Source organism: Ictidomys tridecemlineatus, chromosome 1 (assembly GCF_052094955.1).
Source record: "Ictidomys tridecemlineatus isolate mIctTri1 chromosome 1, mIctTri1.hap1, whole genome shotgun sequence".
In the NCBI taxonomy this organism is placed as follows: Eukaryota; Metazoa; Chordata; class Mammalia; order Rodentia; family Sciuridae; genus Ictidomys; species Ictidomys tridecemlineatus.
In genome coordinates, this window is record NC_135477.1 from 231,344,121 (window position 1) to 231,365,322 (window position 21,202).

The 21,202-nt window shown below is 33.7% G+C and overlaps 1 protein-coding gene and 1 long non-coding RNA gene across 4 annotated transcripts in view; one reads left to right on the forward strand and one right to left on the reverse strand.

Moving 5' to 3' along the window:
• Positions 1-2,346, forward strand: part of LOC120885222 (uncharacterized) — a 35,451-nt gene extending 33,105 nt beyond the window's left edge. Inside the window, exons 2-3 of the long non-coding RNA XR_005727694.2 lie at positions 1,364-1,453; positions 2,209-2,346. This is a non-coding gene — a long non-coding RNA (uncharacterized LOC120885222). The remainder of the gene's footprint in view (positions 1-1,363; positions 1,454-2,208) is intronic.
• The window catches only part of Cdh18 (cadherin 18), a 903,781-nt gene extending 883,135 nt beyond the window's left edge, over positions 1-20,646 (reverse strand). For all 3 annotated transcript variants that reach the window (XM_078016885.1, XM_078016863.1, XM_078016854.1), the window contains exon 1: positions 20,320-20,646. The gene's annotated coding sequence lies outside the window, so the exon portion shown is untranslated. The remainder of the gene's footprint in view (positions 1-20,319) is intronic.
• Between the last annotated feature and the right edge of the window lie 556 nt (positions 20,647-21,202).

Consider the following 21,202-nt stretch of genomic DNA (forward strand, 5'->3'; position numbering starts at 1 on the left):
ACTAGTCTGATATCAAATAAATCCAATTATAATAGGGAATAGGAAACCTCAGTTGCCATTTTTGTTTGTTTGTTTTGTTTTGTTTTGTTTTCAGGTACCAGGAATTGAACTCAGGGGTACCTGGCCACTGAGCCATATCCCCAGCCCTATTTTGTATTTTATTTATAGGCAGGGTCTCACTGAGTTGCTCAACACCTTGCCTTTGCTGAGGCTGACTTTAAGCTGGTGATCCTCCTGTCTCAGCCTCCAGGGCAGCTGGGATTACAAGCATACGCCACCATGCCCATGCCTGGCTCACTTGCTTTATTTATATTCTGTTTGTAAGGGGTTATTGGATTATGTTAACCTTACGAAGCCCTATTTATCGCTAAACTCCATTTATTTAGCTTTAATTGTACACTGTTTGGGATTTTAGTTTATTGCTTTGAATACTCATTTAATGAGGACTGAATTCTTTGCATTTACATGTGCTTTTATCTTACCTGAAGAAATATTTATTAATTTCAAAAGAAAAGTATCTATTTCATAAAGCACTCTAACTTTATATAATGCCTATCTCTGGGACTTGTCAAAGTTGTAGCATTAAACCAATAGTTGTTGCCTTTTTTTTTTAAAGAGAGAGAGAGAGATGAGATGAGAGAGTGAATTTTAATATTTATTTTTTAGTTTTCGGTAGACACAACATCTTTGTACATGGTGCTGAGGATCGAACCCAGGACACACGCATGCCAGGCAAGCGCGCTACTGCTTGAGCCACATCCCCAGCCCAATAGTTGTTGCCTTTATACATCTCTATATGAAGCTTGAATCATTGTGAATGGGTCAAATGAATTTAATTCCCACAAGGGATCCAAGTATTCTGTTTTTCTGACTGTGTCACATGTCACACAGATTTGTACTTAAGAACAAAACGATTGCCAATAATAGGGTAAGAAAAAGAAAATCAGGGATGGGGTTGTGACTTAGTAGGAGAACACTTGCCTCACATGTATGAGGCACTGGGTTTGATTCTCAGCACCACATATAAATAAATGAATAAAATAAGGGTCCATAAACAAATAAAAATATCTTTTAAAAAGAAAATCAGTATTCTAATAATCTGTAGAAATTTCAAGAACAAGTATAAATTTTTGATTATATTAATTTTATCCAAATTTTTTAATATTTCTTATTTTAGTTCTCGGGGGACACAACTTCTTTGTACATGATGCTGAGGATCGAACACGGGCCACACGCATGCCAGGCGAGCGCGCTACCGCTTAAGCCACATCCCAGCCCAATTTTATCCAAATTTTGATGTATCCTTGGAAGATATCAGCCCATCATCTGTTGAATTTCACTGTCTCATCTCTTCTCACCACAGGCTAATGTGAAGATCAAGTCAGAAAACACAAAAGTGGTTGGTGTGATGCCACATTCCCTGGACTCCAAAAGTGTTAATTGCTGTAATTGGGTAATAAATGTCATTTTTATGAATCAATCATAAGCACAATAAGTTGCTATTTTACTCACACTTCTATTTGGAACACTTTGATATATAACAGCCCTCATTTTAAACAGTTCAAAGCACATTGAAGTTTTAAGCAATTAAATGTTAATTTTATGAAACAAATATCTAAACAAATGGCATTATTTGCTCAAAATAAAGTTATTAATTATTTGGACTTTAAATCTGAGAGAACTATCCATACCCTTATGAGCTTTAAAATACTGAAATATTATTTAATCTCATTATAAACTGATTTTCCATAAAGAGACAAAATACATCATATGCTTCATAGCTCCCTGTGAAGGTTGAGTGGGATACTATATAGAAAATACATAGTCCATGGTCCTAAGTGTGGACTCAAAATTATAGCTGTTATTATGGTTTTGTCAAAGTATTAGTAATGACAAACATAATGAATTCCTTATTTCAAACCAACAGGAAAATATCACATAGAAATGTGAATATTATAGCTAACACTGTATTTAAACCTTCTAACATAAAAATCAAGAACCCACTGTCTAAAACCTTGGAAGATGAAGATTTGAAGGTTTTCTGCTAGTTGGATGTCTTACCACTAACATCTCTAACAAAGGAAAAAAAAAACATTTAATATTTGCTGAATGCTTCTCTAAGGGTAGTAAAATTAATTAGAGAGATGTGCAGGATGCTGATTCATTTGATTATACTTTACTACATAATGTGCAAAATTTCCCTGCCAGGTCTGTTGCCTAAAGGAGTTTTGGTTGATTCATCGTCTCTTTTGCTCAGAGGGTTGATCACTGTAAATGACTTTATTGACCCGTGGCTTGGTTCAGCATCATATGCTCCAGTGAAGCAAACAATAAACAGCTGCTAAGTGCAGGTGAGAAGGCGTCATGGAAAATTCAAGGACTGAATCAGCGTACTCTTTGCCATCAGGCTCCACGCTGTCACACATTTCTGAATTTCTTGCTTGACAGGCATCATTTTTAAAGGGACTTGCCCTAAAACAACATATCATCCTATGGGCTTTCATGACTTTTAGATAGTCAGAGTGGGAATTCTGTATTCATAACCCTTTCTATAAATAGCTGATATCCATAGCCATGTAATTCATTTTTAATGGTTCATTGTTTCAATTGGAATCTTGAGCCAAATAAAACTTTGATAAGTAAGATGTGATTTTAAGGATCAAAATAATGTTTAGAACTGTTGACTTTAATACTGCCAAAAAAAGCAAATATGTCCTCAAAGCCATAGGTTAATCAATAGCAGTTAGATTTAGAGTAATTTCAGCATCACCAGCTCATTCCAGCACCAAATATCCTGGTCAGATAACCCCAATTAAAAATACACTGATTGTGTAGTGTATTTTCCGCTGCTATCAAAGAATATCAGAGAGTGGGTAAATTATAAATAACAAACTTTATTCAGCTCACAGTTCTGGATGCTGGAATGTCCAAGACCCAGGAAATATATCTGGCAAAGGCCTTTTTTATGTTTTATCCTATGACAGAGGAGCAGCAAAAACATGCAAGTCTAAGACAGGGACCTAGGCTGAATTCATACTTTTTATCAGGACAGCATTTCTTCAATAACCAACACTCTTTAATAGCAGCATCTATACATGTAAGCACAATGCTCAGGTTCAAATCACCTCTTCAAAGCACCACCTCTTAATGTTGTTACAATGGGAATTAAATTTCAGCTTGAGCTTTGGAGGAAACATTCAAACCACAGAGGAGCAAGAATTCAGGACAACTCTTCTATTTATAACTGACTTTTTTTTTTTCTATTCTCCTCCATTAGTATAAGTTCAGGGTATATTAAATATTAAGTTTTCTTGTTAAAGATACATGTTTGTCAAAGTTATCTTTAAAAACTTCATAAATGACTTGCAATATCAAGAAAATGAAAAGATAAGTCCCACTTTGGGAAACTGAATTTGCAAAAGACATATATGAAGACATCTTGAAAACTCAACAAGACAGCAAAACACCTGACTACAAAATGAGTCAAAAATCTAAGCAGACACTTCACCAAAGAAGAATATTTATCATTACAGAAATGCAAATTAAAACTGTAAGACTCTACTATGCCTGTATTAGAATATTAAAAATCCAGAACATTGACAATAATAGATGCAGATAAGTTCATGGTGTAACCAGAATTCTATTTTTTTTTGGGGGGGTGGGCGGGATGTAAGATGGTGTAGTACAGCTAGTTTGGGAGGCAAATCATCAATTTATCATGAAACAAAACATATTTGTACCACTTAATTCATCAATCACATTTCTTGGTATGTAACAAAATGAATTGAGAACATACATCAGTAAAAACTCAACTCAACACATTGATTTTTATAGCAGCTTTGTTCATAAAGGCCATTTTTTAAAGCAAGCAAAGTATCCTTCCTTAAGTGAATGGATGAATAAACTCTGTTGTAAAAGGACTGCAAAATAATTTTAAATACTAAAAGGAAAATAAGCTATAAGGTCACCCAAAAATGTGATGATATCTTCATTGCCTATTACCAACTGAAAAAAAGCCAATCTTAAAAGGCCACATTCTGAATGATTCCAATTATAAAACATACTTTAAAAGACAGATCTGCTTGTACAGTGAAAAGATTAGTGGTTGCCAGGAGTTACAGGGAAAGAGGAAAACATAACAAATATGTAGAGCAGGGAATTCTCAGGGCAGTTAATGATTCTATATGATTGTACAATAGTGAATATATATAATCATATCTTTGTCAAAACCTGTAGTACAACCTCAACCTTTGTAGAACCCCAAGAATGAACCCTAAAAATTAAGTCAAATCAAAAGAAAAAATATTGAAGTGTAGTAAAAGAAGATTTCCTTAATTGTAATTAGTTCAGGCTCCTGATTCAACAAAAGAAATATATGACACTGACTTAATATATATTGTCTCATCTTCATTACTAATTCACTACAGTTTCCAAAAGAATTTCATGGTTTTCTCAAAACAAACTAACATACATCTGATATTTTGTATTTGAAAGTATTAATTTTATGATAATAATTATAACTACACTATAAATTTTTGACTCAAATCATCTATTATGAAAAAGGAACATGCACTTATTTTTTATTTAGATATGTAATATTCAAGGGTTTTCTGGTATAAATTCAGAGAAGTTTAATTATAAAATTCATAAACATAGTACAATGAAAACTGAAGAAAATAGTTGACCTACTTTGGACATTAACAAAACCGAAGGGTAAAGGAATTCAGTTGGAATCGTATTTTTTTAATCCAAATAGTTAATATATGTAATAAAATCTGGAAAGAAGGAGTAGAAATTAGTATTAAGAGTCTAAAATAATTTATTTCTTTACACAAAGAGATTAAGATGTTTCTTTTCAGTAATACTTGGGGGATATTCCTAGAATCAGAATGTCTAATATTTGAGGAAACACTTAAGCATAGTCCATGTAGTCATGATTTTAAACAGAAGGTGGCATAGGGTTAATGATTAACATTTTAGCAACATAACACATAGAATCATCATGTCACTAAAAATTAAGTTGTCTGAATACTGTGTATTTAAAAAGTGCTTCTGGGCTGGGGATGTGGCTCAAGTGGTAGCGCGCTCTCCTGGCATGCGTGTGGTCCGGGTTCAATCCTCAGCACCACATACAAACAAAGATGCTGTGTCCACCGAAAACTAAAAAGTTAATACTGAAAAATTCTCTCTCTCTCTCTCTCTCTCTCTCTCTCTCTCTCTCTCTCTCTCTCTCACTCTTTCTTAAAAAAAAAGTGCTTCACCTACACTTAGCATTATGTAGTAGATATTATTTAACAGAATTAAATAAATAGAATGTTATGCACAGATATAAACTATAATACTTATACAAATATTATAATTACAATTTTGGAATTACTCTGCACTCTTAACAGCAATATTTATTATTTTAAAAACAAATTGTACATGTATCCTTTATTTCTATACTTATCATAATAACATAGAACAAAAAAATAATTAAATATATATATTTTTTAATTTAAATGATCAACAAGGTATGGTTGTACACATTTGTAATCCAAGTTATTTTGGAAAGTGAGGCAGGAGGATCACTAGTGTGAGGCCAACCCTGGAAATGGAAATTCTGTCTCAAAACTATATAAATAAGTAGCTGGTCATGGTAGTGAATGCTGTAATTCCAGCCAATCTAGAAGCTAAGGCAGGAAAATTGCAAATTCAAAGCCCACCCAGCAATTTAGTGAGGCTGTAAGAAATTTAGGGTGACCCCGTCTCAAAAAAAAAAAAAAAGACTTTGAATGTGACTCACTAGCTTAGTACCACTGGGTTCCATTCCTGTTACCCAATATAAATTAATAAATAATTTTATAAACAAATTAATTAAAATTTATGCACACACAAATAAATACATACATGGTTGGGATTTAGCTTAGTGGTAATATATCCCTGAGATCAATTCCCAATATAAAAATAAATTAACTAATTAAAAATTAAAAGATCTACTAGTGTGACTTACCAAGAGTAATAAAATTAGGTTTAACTCATTAAAAAACTACCTTTTTTTAGTGCTTCTGCATTTTGAATAGGCCTTGAAATAACCTGATAATATTATTAAAATATACTTATTAATTCAGTAGCCCCTTGTATTTCCCACCCTTTCTAATAAGCTTCTAGTTTGTGTGAATTCTGCTTGTTGGTTTGTCATACTTTGAATATAAAGAGCTTTAGCATAGCTCCCTAATTACTGAGATACAGATAATTTTTTCTGCAACATATGGAAAAACTAATCATGAAAGTGACAGAGATCCAACTTATACTGAGTTGATCATTCATCTAGGAATTGTTATAATGGGAGAAAAATGCACAATCATTTTTTAATCAACTAATAACTTTTTATTTTTCAATTACTTTAAAATTAAGAAATAGGGGATGGTGCCGAATGTACAAGCATACACCTGCAATCTCAGCATCTCCAGAGGCTAAAACAGGAGAATCATAAACTTAAGGCCAGCCTCTGCAATTTAGTGAGACCCTGTCTCAAAAAAAGGCGGGGGGGATGGATGTTTATCAGTGATGCAGCACTCCTGGGTTCAATCTCTAGTACCAAAAAACAAAACAAAACCCAGAAATAAGCAACAGGTAGAGTGGGTAAACGTATATTAGGGTCAACAGGAAGTATAGTCTTATGTAAAATTTGTCATAGTTCATATAAAAGTGTCCTCTAAATACATTAACAGTCTGAAACTTAAAAATTTTGATATTTGTACATTAATATGTGCTACACAAACACCTGGCCTTGTTTGATGATCATTTTGAAGTTCATTTCAGTCTTAGTAGAATAGCTATAGTCTTTGGTACATTTTAAAAATATAATCGGGGTTAAAATATCCCTTTAATATCCATCCATTTAATTATTGATAATGTGTCCACTTGTTTTATTTTAATAAATAAGTACATAAAATTTAAAAGAGAATCTACTTAAGTATTAGAGAAATACTTTGTAATTAATGTTCATTGAGTTTGAAAATAATCTTTTACTGCTGAGGTTCAAGTAAACATTGAGGAGCTTACCTCAAAGAGCTAGTTTTTACAGACAAGAAATGCATTTTGCATGCATAAATAATAACTGATAGGTTAAGGGAGTTCTATTGCTTTAGGCAAATCATTTATTTGCATTATATCTAGTGCATTAGTGATCCCAACAGAGCTCTAGAACTCCTCTTATTAGCAAAATGGGACTCTAATCATCAGACTAACATTTGAAATTAAAGAAAATAGTTGAGCAGCCTACATTCAAACTATTTATTTTCATATTCTCCAGTTATAAAAAGGGCTTGGAGCAAGAATAATCTATTACTATTAATCTTCAATCTATCTACTTACATCTTGGATAAATCAGATCATGCTATATCCACAAAATCCTTTTCCTGGCATACTATATAATATACTGCAATAATTCATTCACCTATGAAACTGTTCTCACTTTCTTTAAGATATTTTAGCCAGTTGATATTATATGAGTTTTCCCCAATTAACCATAGTCATTATGAATATTCTCCTTTTATCCACAGTTATTGCATGCCATATATTTGCTGTGATAGAGGGGAGAATATTCACAGAAACTTTCATTTGTCTCTTTTTTTAAAAAATATCTTTACTGTAAGAGTCAAAGTACTAATATAAGTTTGGACCTATTACATACTTATTTTTATAATAATAATGTTTTGGGGATTTATGGAAATAACCACAACTGGATAAACAAAATAACTGATCTTACTGTGGCTGGAGTGTACTTCAAAAACTCTTGTGTAGCTTAGTCACCATAATCCCCAATTTTGGGAAGTTAAAGCATATTTGGAGTCTGAAGAAATTAATTTCATTTCAAACTGAGGGAGTAATTTTCAGACTTGACATTTTATTCTCCATTTTGGTGACTCCAGTAAAAGGTACCATATTCCTTTATAAATATTTCAAAGGAATATTTGCAGTGCACTTGATGACGTGTGATCAGTCTCCACTCCAAGAATCTACCATATTAAGCAATCAAGTTGTGTCAGATAAGTGAACCTTCCTTGTTTTGCCATGAGACTGGAAGAAAGAACATGACTTTTCATTATAGATACTCAAGTCTTGTTTCTGGCCACAGAACCAAATGTCTCATTTTGGTATATATTCAGTAAAATTTAATATCAACAATTTGATCAATTAGCTAAAAGCAAAGATCTTTTTGTGTAAATATATCCTGAGTACTACCTTTTTCTTGCTGTTTACAAGGTAAGTGATCTTCTCAGATTCAGTAGTTAAGTATTGTTGCTTGGCTTCTATCACTCTAGAAGCCCTACATCTCCACTGGCATTCGGGAGCCCACCTCAATGATGACATCTTCCACCATAATTTCTGAACAACCGTGCACAGTACTACAAAGCATGACAATGGTATTTGAAATATTCTGCTATAACACTCCTATTTATATTTTAAGACCTTAGTGTGCTAGTCAGCTTTTCATTGTTGTTATCATAATACCCAACAAGAAAAAAATTAGAGGAGGAAAACTAATTTTAGTTCAAGTGTCAGAGTTTAATCCATGGTGCATCAACCCCATTGTTTGGAGCCCAAGTGAAGCAGAATGTTATTGTGGAAAAGCATCATGGAGGAATATATTTATCTTGCCCTTCGTCCTTGACAGTCGCAGCCCACATGGCCTATCTTAGCCTGTCTCTCTCTGATACCTGCACTTTTGCTCTCAGACTGTTCATGTTACTGGCTTCTCTTAATTCTCTGGGTCTTCATTCTAGCTTCAGCTTCATCTTCACAGCTTCATGAGTCATTCTCATAGGATTAGTCCACAAAGGACAGGCCCTTCTGTACTTTTCCAGACTTCTGAGGTCTTCCTTTGAAATCTTAGTAGAAGCTCCCATAACCCCTTAACTCCACAATACTTAATTCTTGCTGAACCAACACCATGTGTCTTATGCCAAGATCTTCTTCCAATATGTACAGTAGCAAATTTCCCTGGAATCCTGACTCCAGTCACTTAAGAGTACCTGAGAAGGTAAACAGCATTAAAAAAAAAAATCCTGGAGAAACAGCTTTCTTGGCTCCCTGATTAGATAAGTGAACTACCAGGATCTATTAAATAAATTTTTATTTTTATACATTTGAACCTGGGATAGATATGATCCTGTAAATATCTGATTTACCCTGAAACCATTTTTACTATCATCCCTGTGCAAACTACTTAGCATCTTTTTAGTGACTATACATTCTCTAAGTGGCATAGCTTTCTTGGCCCCAATTTTATAAGCACTTTTCTGATTAAACTGCAACTTTTAAAAATCCTTCAGCTCTGCTTTCTCCTCCTGACTCCCACAGTAAACCTGACTACAAGTTACTAACAAAATCTGTAGTGCCTGAAGAATATGTAGTTTTGAAATTTACTCCACCACATTAATTAATCACATTTAAATTCAGCCTCATGCAAAGTCTCAGAACATGAGAAACATGTAGAAAGAATTTAAGATTAGTGGCCTCTAGTCCAATTCCCACTAAAAGCATTTTTCTCCTCTGAAATTTCATGAGTTCAGTCTTTACTGTCTGCTCTCTGGTCTTCTAAGCACCCATCAAAATTTCAACTTAAAAAATTCTTAAGTTTCTTCTGCTTGAATTCCTAGACTTCTCTAAACTTCTCCTATAAATCACTTTCAAAGGCTTTAGAACTACATGGTCAGGTTAGTCACTGCAATAACCCCACTTCTCAGTACCAATGTCTGTATTAATAACCTATTAATTGTGGAGAACAAAATACCTGGCTAGAACAAGCTAGAGGTTGAAATGTTTGTTTTCGGTTCATAGTTTTAGAGGAGTAATTGATTGTGGGCTAACTCCATTGTTTAGGACTCAAAGTGAGGCAGAACATTATGGTGGAAGAAGAAGAAGAAGAAGGAGAAGGAGAAGGAGAAGGAGAAGGAGAAGGAGAAGGAGAAGGAGAAGGAGAAGGAGAAGAAGAAGAAGAGAAGGACGAGGAGGAGGAGGAGGAGAAGGAGGAGAGAAGAAATGAGATGAGATTTTAAGAAAGATGAAACCTTTCTGAGTATGCCCCTAGTGAGTCACCTCCTCTAGCCATAACACACTTACCTACTGTAACCACCCAGTAAGTCCATTCAAATGTGTAAGGACTGATTAAGTTACAGGTCTCACAATTGAATTGTTTCACTTTTGAACATTCCTGAATCAACAAGGGAGCTTTTGAGTGACACCTGATATCTAAACAACAGCACCAAGTCAGTGGAGCATCTTCTGAGTTTTCTAGGTAAAAGCGAGATGGAAGAGAAGAACGTGTCCATTTGCAACTAATAAATCTGTTCTGCCATTCCTGTCTCACCAAGCCTTTGCATTCTTTCCTCTAAGCTATCATACTTAAGTTCTGGCATTTCACCTGTCTTGAATATAGATTACTAATGAATATAGATGGTTCCTGATTTATGATGATTCAACAATTTTTCATTATGATGGTATAAAAGATATATATATTCAGTAGAAAGTATACTTTAAATTTTGAATTGTGATCTTTTCCCTGCTTATTCATATATGGTATAATACTCTCTTATAATTCTGTCTCAGTGCCAGTAAACAGATTTCCAGTCAGCTACACAATCCCAGAGAGAAACAACAAAAATTCTACAGTGTACTGTGTTGCTAACCTATACATTAGATGTATTAAATACCTTGTCAACTTATAATATTTTAAATTTCTTTTTATACAATATATTTGTTTTACTTATTTTTATGTGGTGCTGAGGATTGACCCCAGTGCCTCACATTTACTAGGCAAGTGTCCTACCACTGAGCAACATCCCTAGCCCCAATATTTTTATCTTTTGATGGTTTATCAGGAAATGACCCCATAATAATTCAAGGGAATTATATACATTTCATTGAAGTGATCAGGAAAACTCAGTGCTATTTTTAAGTGAGCAGGAAAACCTTTTAAAGAAAAGATCCCATGTAGGAGCATTCATAACTAAATTTTAGATAAATTCAGCATTATATTTTATCATAATTTGTGTAGCTCTTTTTGGATTTTGTACCTGAATAGTTATATGATTTTTACACATATTAATTAGGAAAATCTTGAAATTATTGTGGAATATAAGCTACTTTTTCCTCGTTTTTATATTGTAAATACCCTTTGAGAGCATGTTGAAATTTTAGTCTGATAAGTCAGGAGCTTGCAAGGGGAAAGAATGAATTTTAAAGAAAGTAGATAACCCTTACAGGGAAAAATCCTCAGCTTTACTACTGGATCTGCAAACCAGATAGGGTTGGTTTTGTCAGATGGTTGCTTTCATGGGAGAACTAAGGATACTCAGTGTTTTAAGACTATCAGCTTAAAATGAACCCAGTCAGATGGACTTAGAAGCCTTCTGATTCTTTTTCAGTGTATTTGATCTCAACTAAGTTGTGTGGTCTTTGGGATTTTGTGGTTTATTTCAGCATAAACTCTTAATTGAAGTTAAAACAAGTATTCCATCTTATTGTCTTGGTCATTATTAAGAGCAAATTCAAGGAGAGTTACCCTTTGGTGACTGGAACTTCTTCAGAAGGCTATTCAAAAGGTAGATACAGTTAGCAATTTGGTTGATTGGGAAAGCCATCGTATACTAGATTACTATCATGCCAAATATTTCAATTCTGTGCTGGTGGCCAAGGGACTTAGCAATTTTACATCCCTGGGCCCAGCCCTTGATTTCCAGTAACATGTCTTCTGTTATTACCTCCATGTACCAATTCTATTCAATCAAAATTAAGTCAGCAAAACAGAAAGCATAACAATTATTTAATGGAGAGTTTAATATATTTCTTGGGGAACAGAAAATACAAGAAGAGAACAAGTTAACAAAAAGACAGTAAAAGCTGGAAATGGTCATTACCAATAGGACTGGGGATTAATGGAGTGTTCTTTCTTTCCTTTTCTATGATCTCTCAGATTCCAATAAGTGCTTTTATAAAAGTGTTGTAAGCAAACCTTCAATCTATATAATCTATCTTGAAGTGTTCTTTTACCTTTAAAAAACTAAAGGACTTTGAAATATTTTGTTTAGTCATAGGCAGTTATTTATTGAGGATATAAGAATCTGTAAGATGAGACATGTAAGTGATGAAATCAGAGGAGAGAGCCTGGTGCTCTTCTGTTCTGGGTTTGCAGTAATTCTACTTCTGGGTGTACGGGTGTACGGGAAGCAGCTAGAAACAGAAATCAGATGCTATTTGAATCACTTATGTTTGGGTTTAGATAAGAAGTGTCCCCCAGTAGCTCATGTATTAGACAATGCAAGATTTTCAGAGGTGAAATGATTGGTTTATGAGAGACTTAACCTAATCAATGTGATTAACTCACTGATCCCTATTAACTGTGTGGTAACTATAGGCAGGTAGGGTATGACTGAAGGAGGTGGGTCACTGGGGGCAAGCGTTTAAGGTTTACATTTTGTCCTTGGCTAAAGAAATGCTCCTTTCCTTCCTGTTTGCATGTCCTGAGTTCCCTTCCTCTCTATACCATTTCACCCTGATGTTCTGCCTCACCTTGAGACCATAGAAATGAAGTCAACTATCTATGAACTGAGACCTCTGAAAATGTGAGCACCACATAAACTGTTTCTACTCTAACTGTTCCTGTCAGTTCTTTTATTCACAGTGACATAAAAAAATTAAAAAATTAAAAAAAAACTGACTAAAACAACCTGCCACTGCTAAGGTGAAGAACACTATAAAATAATGCTGACAAGAGCTGCAGACAAGGAAAGAGAATGTCCTTTCCCTGTCCCTGCCCTCCAATTCCATGCAATATTTTCTTGGCAGAATCTAATGTGTACCAAGCTAGGAAAAAAGAAATGTTTATTTTCAAGAAGCTCAGCCTGGTGACTCAGAGTGTGCAAGGGTAACTTTACATGAAGAAGAGAATAGTTTCATTAACTAACTGACCCTGCTTTTTTTCCTTGCTATTAGGTGAAGAACCCCTAATATATATATATATATATATATTTATATATCTTTGCAGCCACTCAATTCATTACAAATTCAATGCGGTTACTTTTTAGTTGCTCACCTAATGTTTTTGTGTGACCGAAAGAAGAACATTAAGAAGACAATGAAGGTGAGAATTTGAAGCCCTGTCTGTTCTGGAGCATTTGGTGCAAATGTGAGTCTTGCTGCATTTATTTCTGTGGTTAGATCAGTCACTTTGCTAAGCTTTTTATTTCTATAATCTGAATGAACTACTAAGTCATTAGGTAAGGTGTTCACCATTATTGTCATTAAAAGAAGGGCAGAAATCAAGCTGACAAATGTTTTAACAACAACATTTCTAGGTTTCTCCAGTGAGCCAGAAGTATCAAAATCTGAAACTCAAAACTAGAGTTTCTCCTCTGGCAAATGAATTTAAAAATTGAGCTTCAGAAATGTTTTCCGGAAAACCTCTAGTGCCCTCAGTTATAAATTTGCTCTTTTGGGTCAAAGTATTCTGCTCTCAGTAGATTTAAGAAACATTTGTGAAAGAGTATCCTTGGCAATGAATTGGTCAGTTCTACAATTCCAGCTGAGAAGTTAAAGTTGTATTGATTTATGACAGAAACATTCAATAACTAGATGGTAGAAATGATACTCTGGGCATCCCTACCAGCCAACAGCTAAATTTATGAAAAAGAATATTAAAAGCACATATAAATTATTAAATGACTATCAGGAGAGGACTTTTCAGAATACAAGTCTATGTACTAGAGATAAATATGCTGACAAATGTACCCATAAATAGAGAAAGAGACAGTGACTGAGACAGGACAAAATAGGCATTTATTTCTGTGCTGTTTTGGGAGACTTTCCAAAATTTAGCTAGTAAATTAGCAAACCCATAATTTTTTCTTTGGCGCCAATACCCACTTCTTTTAAATTTAAATACATGCCCCCAAAGAGAGCATCAATAGATCTACATCTTGCACTTCTTAATTAAAAGCTCTTTCTTTCACCAAATATTTTAAGTCTTGTTACTGACAAATATCTTATAGTCTATACTCCATAACTATCTCATATTCATCCACAACACTTTCCATCTTCAAGAGAATGGAGCACACAGACCTATGCACCATTCCAAAATGATATGCTGTTCCCAGTGAGTAGACAAGACAAAGTACATGGCTTTGGGTTTCAATTATTTAAAGAATTAGAGCAGAAAACAATACAATCTTCTATTTTAAATTAAGAGATAATGAGAAGAGGAAAGAAAATGGGGATCATGGAAACACTTTCAAGGGATTTGGGGGGATTTAGCAAACCTGTTTTTGATCAGTTTATTACTCAGAACAATAAAATTATTATGTATGAAACTCTGGTGGTGACTATCTGTTATTATGCATTTGTCTAAACTCACTGAATATCTGAAATTCTGATATAGACTATTAACTTTAATTAATGATGTTGTAATGGTTCATCAGTTGTATACTACAGTCATGCAAGAAGTTAATAGTAGGAAAGCTGGCAGGGATAGTGTAGGTAGGATGGGGATGGGAAAATAAAGGAAAACTCTGTACTTTCCTCTAATTTTTATGTAAACCTAAAATTGATCTTAAAAAGTCTTTTCCTAGATGGGTGTGGAGTGTAACTCCAGTTTCTTGAGCAGCTGAGGCAGGAGGAGTATGAGTTTAAAGTCAGCCTCAACAACAGCAAGGCATTAAGCAACTCATTAAGACCCTGTCTCTAAATAAAATAGAAAATAGGGCTGGGGATGTGGTCAGTGGTTTAGTGCTCCTGAGTTCCATCCCTGGTACCATCCTCCAAAAAAAAAAAGTCTTTCTAAAAATAAAATGATGTGTCTTATATATGTAAAACCAATTTTCTTTGGTTTTACATTATGGTTCACTACTGAATCATCTCTCATTTCTGCCAAACATAAGTGAGAACTAATATTTTTCACCTATGAGTGACATTCATATAGTTGAAGAAAGAATTGGCACTCATTCCATCATATTTTTTGATTAATAAAATGAGAATTCTGGTCTAATGTGTTCCTTCCATTAGTTTCAGGAATCCTGTGTCCAAATTATTGCATTTGCAATTTAGAGTAAATGGAGTTTGGTGAACAACAGGGCTCCAAAATTAAGTTACAGGACTCAGGAAGTTCTAACAGACAAGAAATAGTGTAACAGAAGAGATCTCGTATAGACTTATCTGAGGTTATAGTTGAAGAAATTCTAATATGGAATAAGGAGAGAAACTGACAGTGTCTGTACATGAATGTCAGGGTTGGTGAGGTATTGCCTATGATGAGGAAATTTGTTCAAATAAGAAATGGCAGGTATAGCACACAAATTATGTCACATAGTATAGGCAATTATATTTCCATGTTACACAAACTTTGTAACAACAACCATACTCACATATATACACACAGTAACACCCGACCACAAATACATAGTTAAAGTGGACCAATAAGGCTAAGGGCAATTTTATAAAAATATGCTATTCAGACTACTATCATAGCAAAAATAGCAGATATAAACATATTTATGCATTCTAACCATTAATATTATCTACCTCAGTCCACTACAGTAAACACAAAAGGAATGAGCCGTCTTGTTTCCCTTGAAAGTGTGATGACCAGCCCATTATATTGAGAGCTCAATACAACTTTCTCTCTTTAGCATGTGACATTGAATATTATATGTCAATGATATCTTTTCTCTTTTGTAATTAGATTTTTAAAAAAATGTTTTATGCTTGCTATGTTTATCTGTTTATTATGGACAAAATTTTACCACACATGAAACTTCATATGCAGTTGCTATACATTAATTTATTGGTCTAATTTTATTATTTTTATTTTTTTAAATTTTTTTATTTATTTTTTAGTTTTTGGCAGACACAACATCTTTGTTTGTATGTGGTACTGAGGATTGAACCCGGGTTGCACGCTTGCCAGGCAAGTGGGCTACCACTTGAGCCACATCCCCAGCCCCCTAATTTTCAACTTTATCCTTTTCCTCCCATCTCCAATGCTGTGCAACTTTAACATAAAAGACAGTTTTCAGATGGATTTTTTAAGTCTTGATACTATTTACATCAAATCTGTAGCATCAAGATTTCAGCTCATCACGTTACTAAATAATGAACATTACTAACAACAATTTTTGTAAGGAAAAATACCTCAGAGAATATTCCCTTGATCCAGGTAGGGTTGAATAATTACTATGGAATAACCCATAACATGGTAGTTGCATTCAAAATTCACCCTTTTCAAGGTATGTAAATTTAAAGTAATAACAACCTCCCTAGTTCCTTACTTTGCACACAACATTGAAGGAGACATCTTTACAATTTCTACCTTCCTACTTTATTAAAGCAGCCACTCTTCTTCCCTGATTAGTCAACAAGCCATTCAAGAAATAATTAAAATTCTGTGGGTCATTGCTTAGAATCCCTCTCCTTCTCTCACTTCCCCAAATAAATTTCTCTCAGACTGAGAAAGTCACTTTTTTTTTTTTTCTTGTGGAGCTGGTATTATTTAATGAAAATCCTAGGTCTTCTAAATAGATTGCCTAGACTCATTAAATAGATTCATTAAAGGCTGTCATATTCCCAAACTAGTCCTGAGAAAAGGGAAAACCTTTGGCTGTTGTAGCAGTAGGAAGAATATGTCACTGTCTATGATGAAAGTCTGCAGTGCAATGGCTTGCAAAAGTGTTGCAAGATCAAAACTGCCCCCAAGAGTCAGCCCCCAAAAGTCACCTTCTGTGCATATTTTTCACTTCGTAACTGTGATGAAGAACCTGGTATTTAGAATTTTAAAAGCATAATTTTCACTTCTGCTAGACCTATTTTTTATGTTTTTTTTTTTAGTTGTAGATGAACACACACACATTATCTTTATTTATTTTTATGTGGTGCTGAGGTTCAAATCCAGTGCCTCACACATGTGAGGCAAGTGCTTTACCACTGAGCTACAGCCCGAGTCCTAAGCCTATTTTTGTGGGACACAGGTAGTCCTCTCTTTCGTCTGCCTGCTGTTCTCTTCTGAAAGCAAATTGCATGAATCTCAGAGCTGGACAAATATCCTTGGAAATGATGTAAAATAAGTTTCTTTACATGAATTTTCTCTAATTTTCATATTTTTTTTACAATGCAATTTGCATAACAATCTTTAAGTTTGCTTTTTACAGGTCATTTTTAAAATTTTAAGTCATATTGACTTCTAAATATTAAATATCTATATACAAGAACAAATGCAAAAAGAATATGTGAGAATATGTTTATAAAGCAGAGGATGTGTTTAATTTCTAATGGACGTAAGATGTTGTTGATCTTTAAACATGTCTCTTTGGGGGGAATACTAGAAATCTACTTCCAGCAGTATTCATGGACTGAAAACATAGAAAATACATCAGGAAGTCAGTATAACCTCTCTGAGGTTTGCTGAGTATAACACAGGGAGAAAGAGCCCCCTAATGGTTCAGATTATCTATAAAAGCAGAAGAGCCAGTACTTTCTCAAGTCTTGTTTCAGGATGGTTAAAATAGTAACCAGGAAAGACAAGTGACACTGAAGAAGCAAATGGGAAACTGTATGAAATGTTAAACAGCTACCTAAAAAGTGCAAAAAAAAAGTGAGCATTGCCAAGAGGAACTGATTAAGCAAGCTGTTAAATGCAGACTCAGTCTGAGTCTGACATATATCACCCTAGAATACCTGTCCTGGATCATGTTTGCTGAGGAGCAATGATCTGGAATGCAAGAGACATATCAATTAGATAGTCAGAAATTACAAAATCTTATTTAAAAAGGAACTTTCTCCTTATCGAGTCATTGAACAGTCCCTATTAAAGAGATGGGAATCAAATTCCTTAGAAGAAATAATATAAAATCTGTAAGAAATGTTTTTAATCGGCAATATTTAGAGTAAGCAAAAAAGAACGTCTAAGCACAGGAGGCACATAGTTTCAGAAGTTATTTCTTTCCTCCTTTTTCAAAGGAGAGATGTAACTTTAAAAATAATTAAGTATGGGTATTTACATATATGCATGCTGAAATTTTAATGGGTTCATAAAAAACAAACAATACAACTGAAAATTAGTTTCCTTTATTGTGTAATTCATTGTAAGTGATTGCTATGCGAAAACTACTGTGTAGACCAGGTTAAATAGATATTGTTGTGAAAAAAAAGTATGAATTTTAAATATTTTGATGTGTTAAATTAAGAAAATTAGTGGATAACTAGGATAAAACTAACATATATTTTAAGGAGATAAGTCCAATTATTTGCATAAAAATGAAATATTATTTCAGATAAAACTTTGAACATGTTACATAAAAGTATAATAAACATAGTATATAAAACCATAGGGAAACATGTTTATAAGAAATTTAAAATTAATGTTGTGTGGGAATGTATTAAAATATTGTTATCACATACATAAATATGCGACCTATCATGTCTTCCTCAATAGTTTGACGTTGTTTTTTAAATAACTTCCTCACAACACAGATGCATATGAAACTTTGCTAACATGACTCAATTCAAAGAACAAAGCATCATTATCCCCCAAGACATCTATTCCTTTAAATAACTATACTTTCCAAATTCCTATTAATATTATAATTATTGTTTTCTGATATGATTACAAAAAATGAAAATATCTGGGTAGCTATAATATTTATATTTTAGGAAACATTTCAATATTTCACATTTAGAATATAAAAGTCATGAAAAATGTCTGTCACATATGAATTGTATTTATAATAGATTAAAAATGATACAAATACAGAAATAATGCAATTTCGAGTATGCAGTTTTCTTAATTTCAGAAACAATGGCTTCTAAGAGGGTTACTAATCATATTATTATTTTAATCATTGAAGAATATATTTTAAAAGTTTTGTTAACCTATCACAGATAGTAGTATGATCTTTGATTAAAGGAATTATTCAGGGAACTTCACTTAAAATGACAATCAGAGAAAATCATGAGATAAAATATTTTTCATTGATCCAAAAGCAAATATATTGACTCCAAAAATGTCACATAACTTTTTTTTTATTGGTTGTTCAAAACCTTACAAAGCTTTTGACATATCATATTTCAAACATTAGTTTCAAGTGAGTTATGAACTCCCATTTTTACCCCAAATACAGATTGCAGAATCACATCGGTTACACATTCACATTTTTACATAGTGCCAAACTAGTGACTGTTGTATTCTGCTACCTTTCCTATCCTCTACTATCCCCCTCCCCCCCATCTTCTCTTTCTATCCCATCTACTGTAAAGGGAATTGCATGGAAATGGAAAGAGACCCTCATTGTTATAAAAAACTACATAAAAGAGGTTGTGAGGGGAATTGGAAGAAAAAACAAGGAGAGAAATGAAATGAATCACATAACATTTTAATGTCAGTATGCATCAAGTAAGATGTTTTATTGTTGTTGTTGCAAGGCTCTCTTCCCAGCAGTTGAGATCCATGACCCATACACACCTAAGGTGGGTCAGCTGCATCAGCACTGCATTGCCCCATTTGGTTATTTCAGTCCTATCCCATCACTTTCCTCAGAATATTTTTTAAAAGCCCTGTTCCCAGCAGAAAAATTAATATACAAAAGCTTCTACATATTCTCAATTTACCTGCACATACCATCACTGACACTTCAAACATTAATTGATGGGACTGCAGTTCAGCAATGAACTCTAGAACAGCTAAACACCTTGAGTCATATTTCTTTGCCTGAGCTCAGTACTTTCTGAAGAACAAATGCTAGCCATCAATAGCCATAAGGAAAGGGCAATCTAATGTCATATCATTTAGGACATTCCATGTTAATGTTAAAGAGTTAAAACTGCAATCAATTTAGAAAAAAAAATGTAACCACTAAAAAGCGCATAGTAGCTTCTATGCCTGCATGAAATATAATAGTTGACAGTTAATAAATTGTTTTTCTTTACATACCGTTATCTCCCAAAGTTGTTTAATGGCTAAAACCAATATTTATAAACACACTGTAAAGCTGTCACTAAAACTACACTTTTAAAAATGGATTTAGCTTATTTATGTTCTTTATATGAAGTATCTACAACACAAACTTATAGTAGTTTTATTTTAAAAAATACTTATATAAGCACCTGGAGATAAAAAGCAAGTATATTTATAAAGATATGTATTCCCACATTTCTAAATCTACATGCTTGTATATAGCATTGACTTTAATGCATTACTACAAACTCAGTTTTTAAGGCAAGCAAAGCTGTGATGTATTCTACTATGAATGATTAAAAAGATTTCCAAAAATAAACATTTAATTTTCTTACCTGGAGCATAAAACTGTTTCTGTTCAGTGCTGAAATGAAGAGAGACTGGAATAGGGCTTGATTTTTCTTTTCTTTTCAAAATCCACTTTAATGATGCAGGAGTAAGACGAGCTATTTCAAGGTGAAGTCTGTTATTTCTTGCTGGGTCTCAGAGCTGACATCTTTTTGGAAAAGAAAAGGCACCTCAGTAAGTTGTTGACTGAGGGAGCTGGGAAGCAAGATTACCAGGCACCAGCAGTCACAGAGATGCTACGGAACGTGCACTGCCTCCCTCTGCACCTTACATCCCTCTCTCCCTCTCTCTCTCTCCTTTTCACCCTGATGCTCACTCAGCTCTGAATCTTAGCTCCTGCTGCTGCTGTATAATCAATCCAGCCTGTCTGAAGCTAATAGTCTTCTATTTAACCAGCCAATCAATAGCAAGGATTCCACTGCTAGTCCCAAGAGTCTTTTCCAAGAGTGGTACAAACAATAAGAGTTTTTCCAGCAGTTTAGCCAAGTATTTTTCATTATTTTATCTCCCTCAGCAATAGAATTTGAGATAGCAGAGGCTTGAAACAGGCTTAGTGTTATTGCAGATTATTGCATTTTAAAATTTACCCCTTCATTTCCAGCTAAAATTAACTTATAGTTGTACATGTTCACATTTCATCCATGTTTATTTAAAAAACATTGCATAGTAGCAATGTGTGATGAAAATATTTCATACTCAAATATGTATAAATATCAGAAATAAACTAACAGTTTATAAACTAACAGTTGCTTTTTGCTAGAAATAGCAATCTACTATGAACCTGTGTATCTTGGATTAATTAAAAACTACCCTATTTTGTAAAATTATGCTACAAGTTATGCAAGTTGCTTTTGAAAATTTTCTATCAAT